Raw genomic sequence first — 10,803 nt, forward strand, 5'->3', positions numbered from 1 at the left:
AAAAGATGCAGTGCTCTAGCAATTAGAGCAGTTTGAATGACTAATATAGCAATAATCCGGTGCATTGACCATTGTGCAGATGGGACTCTGGCATGAGTGGCCAGTATTGGTCAACAACAGATATGCAAATAGTGCAGGGTGGCGAGACTACTACAGTGAGTGCATGGGTAATGTATAATTGGCCCGACAGAAAGGTGACAACAAACTTGAGACAAAAAATTGGCAGCATGTTGCAATGGAATTGTAAGTTAGCTGTTTAAGAAGTTGATGGCAAGAGGGAAGAAGCTGTTGGAATGTCTGCTAGTTTTAGTTTGCATTGTTCGGTAGCGCCCACCTGAGGGAAGGACCTGGAAGAGCTGGTGAACAGGATTTATTGCCAAAAACACACATTTAGTTTGTTTGGTGAGATATCGGAATAGATTAGTACAGCATTTTACTTATACCATCGACTAGGGATGAGAATTAATAAGAATTTAGCGATTCCGATTCTATTACTGATACTGTTTATCAATCTGATTCCTTATCGATTCATTTATTGGTTCTCATTAGGTGAGGGAATGAGATATATCATTGATGTCATTATCATTATGTACTGTACATCATTATATGGTATGATAATACAAAATATGTTTAAATTCTGCATTTTCGAAGTATCATTCGTAGCATTTTTTTTTTTTTTTTAAATCATGCTCTATCACCAAAGTAGAAATGTAGCACCCACCTTTGGAACAAGTCAAGCACTTTGCAAACAAACAACTTGCATATTTAGCTCAAATACGTCATTGGTTATCTATCTGCATGTTCACTCTCAACCTGTAAACATGCAACACCAACAATCCCAAAGCTCAAATTTTTATTAAAATTAAAGCATATATTATACGTACAGTGGAACCGACAAAGTGTACAACCTGTTCCAAGATGCTGGTCCACCAGATTTAGATACGGTATGTTTATTATAGGAAATAATGGAAATAAAATGAGTCCCTTCCAGGGTTCAACTCAATAAAATTTTTACATGTTAACTCTCATAGAACTGTAAAAAGATAACTGCTATTTAAAATAGAATGTAAAAACAATAATACATGTCCATAATCATGGATTATTGCTTGGATGTAAAGTCTCATAAAGACACAATAAACAACCAAAAGCCACAGAACAAGCAAATCACCCTTGTTGACATAATCCTTTAGATTGCCACTGACCTGGAAACTCACAAGATGTGCGGAAGTATTGGTTGATTGCTTGTGTAAGTCCATGAATAATAGTAATTAGAATTTTTTGGGTGACATTATCGGTCTATTTTTCCCTAGAATTTGGGTCAAATTCTAATTGGGTTCCATTTTAGAGGATCACTTTGGGGGCAAATTCTGTTTACATTATTTCAGACAAAACCATTTCTTTTAAACCAGCCTCAGTCCTTATTTTCCATATCTGGCTAGTCCTTGTACCTTTGACCTTCTAATACTGAAGCTGAGACCTATCTATATTATTTACTCTTCTGATAGTTTCTAAGTCCTTGTGATTAATTATCTCCTTCACATCTACATATTCAGTCAAACAGAGTTTGTTATCATCAGAATCACCTACGATGTACTACAATTAATTGTCAATTAACGTCAGGCATTCAGCTATAATTGTATGACCCCACTAAGAACATTAGTACAATAACAACTGCTGCACTCAAGCCATATCGCTTAGCTTCATATCACTGAAAGCACCATGGTGATCAATCATGGCCACTTCAGGGTCGTTCATCCCCCGACGTGGAATGTGTGTGCTCTCGTTCAACCTCATGGCAGCTGCAAAAAAAAATAAAAAATTAGTCATTGCAGTACAACGGCGGCTCTCTCCATGATGGAGTGACCTCTTGTCATCGAAGGGTGTTTATATTACACACACGCACAGTCTTGTGCAAGTTTTAAGATGACATATTCAAACAAAAGTTAGCATCCAATTCATCTGGCTGGAAACGAAAGATGCCACTAATTAGAGGCATGTTACACTGCATGACCTTTCACTTTTGAGATAACAATACAGCCTATCTCATCCGTGTTGATGATGTAGAGCAGGTTCTCAATAGGTGGATTCCGGTCTGGCTCCAGAACCAGATGCCTTTGTATATGGATCAAGACATTGTTATTTTGATCAACTCTTATAATTTAAGACGTTCAACTTCTACACGCTATACAGTAGTCTTATTTAATCCATCGCAGGTGTCCATCAGCTTTTCTGGTCATTACAATAGTAAATGTAGGAAATGTACTGTGACTCCTCCCACGTGACACGACTCAGCCAATCAAATCTGCAATTCAGAATTGTGAGTGGAGGGAGTAGCTGTGTGTGAGGTAGGCAATACAAAAAAGTATGTATGTGTATGGCGGCTTTTGGGACACCCTGTAGTCATCTTTAAACCCACTTTATTTATTCTTAAAAGTGTTTCATTAGTCTTTCTGTTTCAGTGTGAAATCAATAATAAAATGTTATCTTTCTAAAATTGTGTATATAATTCTTGAACATTTAATTGAGGACCCCTCATGTAGAGTATCTTAGGTTAGAGAACATTAATTGTTTTGTGAGGAATGGATCAAAACTGGGTCAAAAGATCAGACTTATGGCATCAAACACATTTTCAGATATTTCTAGTGAAAGGTTTTTAGCCTGCTGGGATTGAGAATTTCAGGGGTAATATTCACCCCTGAAATTTTCAGTTCCATGCTGACAGTAGCCATTTTTACCCCCCCACCCCAATCATTGCACTCATGAATAAGTCATCGTGTGGATGTTAGCTTGTTGTTGTGGTGGATGACAACATATGCACAGTAACCGCTGGAGATATGTGCAATATTTTTTGTTGCCTGCTGACGCCCTGCTGGCCACAGCTGCTGCTGGGCGTGACAACACGGAAGAGGCCGCAGTTTACTGTAAAGCGCTGATAACGGGCCGGCCTTGAACGTGACACACATGCACCTGCTCGGATGAGACATTGGTTAACGAGCGCATTTATGCAAGTTTCTAACTGTATAAACCTTAAAGATATTTGAAGGAAGTTGTCGCAAAAAAAAAAAAAAAGTTTAATTTATGATACATAGGGACAGCAATCATTTATTGTTATTACTAGAGTGCTGTGTACTACAACCCCAATTCCAATGAAGTTGGGACCTTGTGTTAAACATAAAAACAGAATACAATTATTTGCAAATCATGTTCAACCTATATTTAATTGAACACACTACAAAGACAAGATATTTAATGTCCAAACTGATAAACTTTATTGTTTTTCGCAAATAATCATTAACTTAGAATTTTATGGCTGCAACACGTTCCATAAAAGCTGGGACTAGTGGCAAAAAAGACTGAGAAAGTTGAGGAATGCTCGTCAAACACCTGTTTGGAACATCCCACAAGTGAACAGGCTGATTGGGAACAGGTGGGTGCCATGATTGGGTATAAAAGGAGCTTCCCTGAATTGCTCAGTCATTCACAAGCAAAGATGGGGCGAGGCTCACCTCTTTGTGAACAAGTGCGTGAGAAAATAGTCGAACAGTTTAAGGACAATGTTCCTCAATTGTGTACAATTGCAAGGAATTTAGGGATTTCATCATATACCGTCCATAATATCATCAAAAGGTTCAGGGAATCTGGAGAAATCACTGCATGTAAGCGGCAAGGCCCAAAACCAACATTGAATGCCCATGACCTTCGATCCCTCAATGTCAGTAAATACAGTTCGGCGCTAGATCTGTAAGTGCAACTTGAAACTCTACTATGCAAAGCAAAAGCCATTTATCAACAACACCCAGAAACGCCCCCGGCTTCTCTGGGCCTGACCTCATCTAAGATGGACTGATGCAAAGTGTTCTGTGGTCGAACGAGTACACATTTCAAGTTGTTTTTGGAAATTGTGGACGTCGTGTCCTCCGGGTCAAAGAGGAAGAGAACCATCCAGACTGTTATGGACACAAAGTTCAAAAGCCAGCATCTGTGATGGTATGGGGCTGTGTTAGTGCCAATGGCATGGATAACTTACACATCTGTGAAGGCACAATTCATGCTGAAAGGTACATACAGGTTTTGGAGAAACATATGCTGCCATCCAAGCAACGTCTTTTTCATGGACGCCCCTGCTTATTTCAGAAAGACAATGCCAAACCACATTCTGCACGTTACAACAGCGTGGCTTCGTAGTAAAAGAGTGCTGGTACTAGACTGGCCTGCCTGCAGTCCAGACCTGTCTCCCATTGAAAATGTGTGGCGCATTATGAAGCGTAAAATACGACCCGGACTGTTGAACAGCGGAAGCTGTACATTCAGCAAGAATGGGAAAGAATTCCACCTACAGAGCTTCAATAATTGGTGTCCTCAGTTCCCAAATGTTTATTGAATGTTGTTAAAAGAAAAGGTGATGTAACACAGTGGTAAACATGACCCAGTCCCAGTTTTTTTTGGAACGTGTTGCAGCCGTAAAATTCTAATTTAATGATTATTTGCTAAAAACAATCAAGTTGATCAGTTTGAACATTAAATATGTTGTCTTTGTAGTGTATTCAATTAAATATAGGTTGAACATGATTTGCAAATCATTGTGATCTGTTTTTATGTTTCACACAACGTCGCAACTTCATTGGAATTGGGGTTGTAGATTGCAACTGTCCTCCTCTGTTGTTGTTGTTGTTGTAGTTTGCGGTGGTGTAGAACTGTACAGCATTGCAATGAGAGCTGTTTCTAGTATTTTTATTACTTTTTTGTTACATTAGAGAGACAAGATATTAGAGACACCTTTCAGTATGATGTAGTGTGGTTCTACACTAATCATGCAAAATAAGCAATTTGGTAAATACATACTTCTGACACTGGAAATCAAAATTGAGCATTATCTTTGTCAAAGCACTTTTTCAATACAACTGCTGCATTGGATCTCTTTAGATTGTGCTGGTAAATCCATTATGTTGTTCAGGTGTCTTCAAAGTGCCATTATATTCTTTTATTTAGTTTAATAAAAATGTCATGGTACCGATATGTAGTGTTCACCTTTGAAGGTTTTCTTTGGTAAACATTATTTATGAATTTTACCACAAATATTTTACCAGAACCAAAAGCTAAATAATGCACTAAATCACTAAAACGTTATTTATGTGTTTAAACTGGAGAGGGGAATATTGGGTTTAGTGGTTGAGGTTGGAGGTGAAGCTAAACACGCAAAAGAACTGCATGTGTTAAACATCAGTGGACAAGTGTTGTGTCTGACACACATATAGTGTGGAGATACTCACTCTCCCACAGATTGTTCTTCTCTTCGTCTTATCACAGCTTCTGATATGTGACTCTTTGAAGTGTGCTCACTGTTGATAGGAGGGAGTATTACAAAAATTCACGACCATTGCTTGTTCATTAAAGAAAATATGGAACAATGACTATCCTCTTTGGAAAAAGCACTTGAAAGGGTTTAAGCCCTCCTTAATATGCACCCAATTTCCCCAGATGTATTTGAACATGAACTAACCATACTATTAGGTACCCTGCACAATCTAATGAGATCCAGTATAAAAGCTGTATCAAAATTCTGCCCTCCCAATAATGAGATTTCAGTGGTACTGTACAAACATCTCATCCAGGTTCCCTCTAACTTTGTTGTTAAAGGTTGTGTATTTTGGCTATTTAGTTCTCCATAGAGTGACTCTCTCACATGGACTTAGTATAAAAGTGTCAAATTATGAAAAAAACAAAAAACACACACACCTTAGTTTTATCATACAAGTATCTAGAAAAGGCCCCTCTGACAGCTACTTCTGTTTGACCCAGTTTTGTATCCACTTTGTCCATATTTGGGTAAGACCACCCACTTTCCTCAAATTGGTTGGCTCCGTGTAGAGACCCACTTGTGAGAGCACACGTGTTTGTTATGTTGACAGTGCTGGCTCGGAAGCAGAAAGGGAAGGGGGAGATCTTTGCCAGTGACGTAGATAAGCTCGAGAAATTCGATTGACCTGACTTCAGGCCTCTCTGGAGAAAAATGTCTAGAATTATTCTTTTAATTCAAATTTCACATGTTTACTGAGGCACCGTAGAGACATTATTACTTCCCAAATTGTAGACAAAGTTGTTTTGACAAAATATGTTCCATTTGAATAACGTTTTTTACAGCAGTCATGTTGGCATGGTAAAACCGTAAATTCCAGTACATGTACAAACAGGACTACACACAAATAAATAAATAACTTTTTAGAGAGCTGGTGGATTGTTCAAAGTAACCATTAGGTTTAAAGAAGAATTGATTTTTGTAATAGCATCATTCAAACCGTCCAGCACCCAGAATAATAATGGGATCTACCACCACTCAATTAATCAGGACGTAGCATACTTCCTTGACAGAAAAACACAAATGTGGCCCACCAGTCTATTTGTAGTCATTACAGAATATAGTGTCTGGTGTGTGTCGAGGCGGAACTGGTGATGTGCTGCATGTTCCTCGTTGCTATCTCCTGTTGTTACAAAGTGTTAGTAAGTAGCAGTGCAATACATTAAGTTGTAACTACTTCCAAGAGGCCACAGATGAGAAAGTAAGTCGCTGCTGAAAAGCACAGTTGTTTAGTGTGTTATCTGCATATTTAATACAAAAATAACACCTGCAGAATTGCGTGAGAGCTGCGTCAATTTTAAAACTGATGAGTGGATTTTTTTAAAAAGACAGTCATGTTAAACCGCAAGTGTTTTTGCATTTAAAAAAAAAAACTGTCAAGAACAGCCCATCTATAGATACGTGCAAACAGATTTGTGTTCAAATACAGAAAAGTAATGTCTTTTTCACGTGTCCTGCTAGGTCACATATCTGCGTAGTTTATCATGTGGCTTTTTGGCTGAGACAAAGCCTTCTCCAATTCCCTCATGACGCTGGAGAAAGTTTGGCTCTTGTGTGTTTCTTGTTAAGGGTCACGGCTAGTAGTGACCGTTTGCCTTCCTCTCCGTTTTGATGTTGTTTTAAACCCAGAGTTAACCACAGAGTGATCTGAAGAAGAATGGGCGTGTTTGGGGACCGCCATCCGTCACGTGGACTGAAGGGCTTGTTTTCTCTTTGACCCGTCACCGCTGATGAATCCCCGCTAAAGACTCCGGTGGGGAAGGTACGGTCAGCGTTTGGCTTGGCTTAACAGCAAATATTTTGGCCAGATTTCCCCAATTGTGCCACAACCTTTTGCACTCATAGCACATTATTTATGGTCCTTGTTTGTTTATCATGGGTGGACCCCGGATGTTTTGGCAATTGTTGAGAGAGAAATAATTTTTCTCTGCTTCCATATTTAAGTTAGCTATGTGGACATTCTCTAAATGTACGGGTGTTCTTCTGGGATATGACTTTGCGTCTATACTAATTCCCAGAATAAGTCAGAGAGGATTTTGTCTTCTCTGGAATCGTAAAATACGCTATTACCCAATACCCAGGAAATAGACTGTAAATGTAAATTATGGACTGGAGGTTTTTGAGCCACGCCTCTTAGTGAATGAATCAATCAGGACTCTGGGAATCAATATATTGATCTTTTAGAATTCTGTAGATCGTGTACTACTTGGGTGTAACCAGGCTATGACAAGTTCAACTATAGCTGCAAAAATCCATTTTGGCACAGCTCCTTAAGAAGACATTATTCTCCTCAATTCAACAATCGCATGAAGACAGGAGTTCAGACATTCTGAGTGAGATTCTACATTGGGAAAAAAAAACTCTTGAGTCAACTGCATATCTCTAGTTCAACTATTCCCCTAATTTCCCCCTGAATCTTCCTCCTTGCTTCATATTTCCAAGATATTTTGGACAGTTCTATGTGATCGACATTGTGGGAACAGTTTGAGGAAGGTCCTTTCTGTTCCCAGTGCACAAAGCAAGGTCCTAGAATAGAATAGAGAGCCAACAGGCTTTCTCTCACTTCCACAAATGTTCTTCTGGATGAACGGACAAAAAAAATCCCCAAAGATACACTCCAACAACTGTTGTAACTGTAAAAGGGAACCTACTTCATATTGATACAAGGATTTAGCATGGATGTTGAACCAAGGACTTTAGTTTACTCAACAGCTACTCAACCACCAACTGGAATTTGCAAGGAGGCACCGTGTACAATTATTATGTCATGACAGTGTAATATTTGCAATTAGTGGTGGCCAGTTTGAGTCCCTAAGTGGCATTTTCTTCCTCCTCTCTGAATGCGTGTCCCCTGAATCCCAAATCAAGTCACTCACCACTTATGTTGAGGTCACAGACATTCACGGACGGAATTGTCGATGAATATTCCAGATGGTGATTCACACTCCATTCTTGTTGGTATCAAGAGTTGGTTTGTTTGCAGAGTTAATTTGCAGGGGGGGGGGGGGGGGATTTTCAAAATACATCTTGTAGTGTGACTAGTGAGGCGGACCTCTTTGGTGGAATGAGTCTGTGCCATTCCATATAAATCTTTCATTTATCCAAAGATGATGAAATCATGTCGACCAATCAAGCTCATTTATGTCTTTACATACAGTGGATATAAAAAAATACGGTGGCCTGGAAGTGCCAAACAATATAACAAATTGTGAAACACTAAAATTTCAGAAAACAAATTAACAAAACATTAAACCCTTTAACATTTCAGGAACCACAAAAACATCCATCCATCCATCCATCCATTTTCTGAGCCGCTTATTCTCACTAGGGTCGGGGGCGTGCTGGAGCCTATCCCAGCTGTCATCGGGCAGGAGGCGGGGTACACCCTGAACTGGTTGCCAGCCAATCGCAGGGCACATACAAACAGACAACCATTCGCACTCACAGTCACGCCTACGGGCAATTTAGAGTTTCCAATTAATGCATGTTTTTGGGATGTGGGAGGAAACCGGAGTGCCCGGAGAAAACCCACGCAGGCACGGGGAGAACATGCAAAGTCCACACAGTCGGGGCCCGGGGATTGAATCCGGGTCCTCAGAACTGTGAGGCTGACGCTCTAACCAGTCGTCCACCGTGCCGCCCGGAACCACAAAAACAAAACACAAAATGCTAACATTACAGAAAACAAATTAACAAAACACTAACATTTCAGGAACCACAAAACACTTTAACATTTCAGAAAACACAAAAACAAAACACTTTAACATTTCAGGAAACACTAAAACAAAAGCAGAAACACTTTTGCAACCCCAATTCCAATGAAGTTGGGACGTTGTGTTAAACATAAATAAAAACAGAATACAATGATTTGTTAATCATGTTCAACCTACAATACACTACAAAGACAAGATATTTAATGTTCAAACTGATAAACCTAAGCATTTCAGTGACGCTCCTTTTTATGCTCAATCATGGCACCCACCTGTTCCCAATTAGCCTGTTCGCCTGTGGGATGTTCCAAGCAGGTGTTTGATGAGCATTCCTCAACTTTCTCAGTCTTTTTTGCCACCTGTCCCAGCTTTTTTGGAATGTGTTGCAGCCATAAAATTCCAAGTTAATGATTATTTGCTAAAAACAATCAAGTTTATCAGTTTGAACATTAAATAGCTTAAATGTGGGTTTATGGGAGTTCAGTTCAATGTGGGTAAATGCCCCGCTTCAACATGATTGGCTCCTGCATTGCGGAAAGGGTAGGCTAGACACGTTCCCTTTAATTCTCGTCAGCATTCTCTCTCTCTTTCGCAACCTGCTTCTTCCTTAACTCTTAATCTATCTTTTTATGGTTTAAGAAATGTGATCAAGTACAATATATTGTATACACAGCATCAAACGCCTATACAGGCTCGCTGTTCAGGGCGTCAATATATACAATCGCTATTTGGGATGGACATGACGTTCTGTCTGTGTAGCCTACCCTTGCCGCGATGCAGGAGCCAATCATGTTGAAGCGGGGCGGATCTTGCCGAGAAAAGCCGTGGGATTTCCAAGAATGTCTGTGAAATGGGCCTCTCCCTTTCCGGGTGTCCGTAATTGTAATTTGGTTCGTCTTTTTGTAAAAGTGTTTCTGCTTTTGTTTTTGTGTTTTCTGAAATGTTAAAGTGTTTTGTTTTTGTGGTTCCTGAAATGTTAAAATGTTTTTTTAATTTGTTTTCTGAAATGTTAGTGTTCCACAATTTGTTATATTGTTTGGCACTTCCAGGCCACCGTAAAAATGTCTTCACATTCCTGTTGAAATGCCATATTTTAGTGACACAAAAAAATTAGACCAAGATCATTTCAAAACTTTTTCCAACATCAATGTGACCTACTTTCTCAAGAGGGGGCAAAAATAATAAACAACTTAGATAATGTGGTTGCACACCCTCTTTTAACAGGGATGTGACTGTGTTCAGAATTGTTTTGTTAGAATGACTTGGCAAAATTACTAATTTAAAATTACTGATTTCACATTTAAAATTGTTAAGTGGGAGTTTGCAAAACTACCACCATTTACAGTGCCTCTGATTTAACCCAAAATAAAGTTTAGATGTTGTAGTAGGCTTAAATTTATGTATTTATTTTTTTTTGCTTTCTAGCAGAAGCCTGAAGGTTTTGTGCTAACACTGACTGCTACTTGGAACTGTTCATAATTCACTTCACTTCAACAAAGGCCCCAGTTCCAGCTAAAGAAAAACAGCTCCAAGTCATAACGCTGCTTCCACCATGCTTCACTGTAAGTATGGTGTTTTAATTTTGATGCTGAGCAGCATTGTGTCTGCGCCAAACGTATCCTTTTGGAATTTTGGTTTCATTGGACCATAATATATTTTTCTGCATGCATTTGGGAGATTTCAAGTGTGTGTTTTGCAAAACGTAGCTGGGCTTGAATGTTTGTATTTGCAAGATGA

Source organism: Phycodurus eques, chromosome 2 (assembly GCF_024500275.1).
Source record: "Phycodurus eques isolate BA_2022a chromosome 2, UOR_Pequ_1.1, whole genome shotgun sequence".
Lineage (NCBI taxonomy): Eukaryota > Metazoa > Chordata > Actinopteri > Syngnathiformes > Syngnathidae > Phycodurus > Phycodurus eques.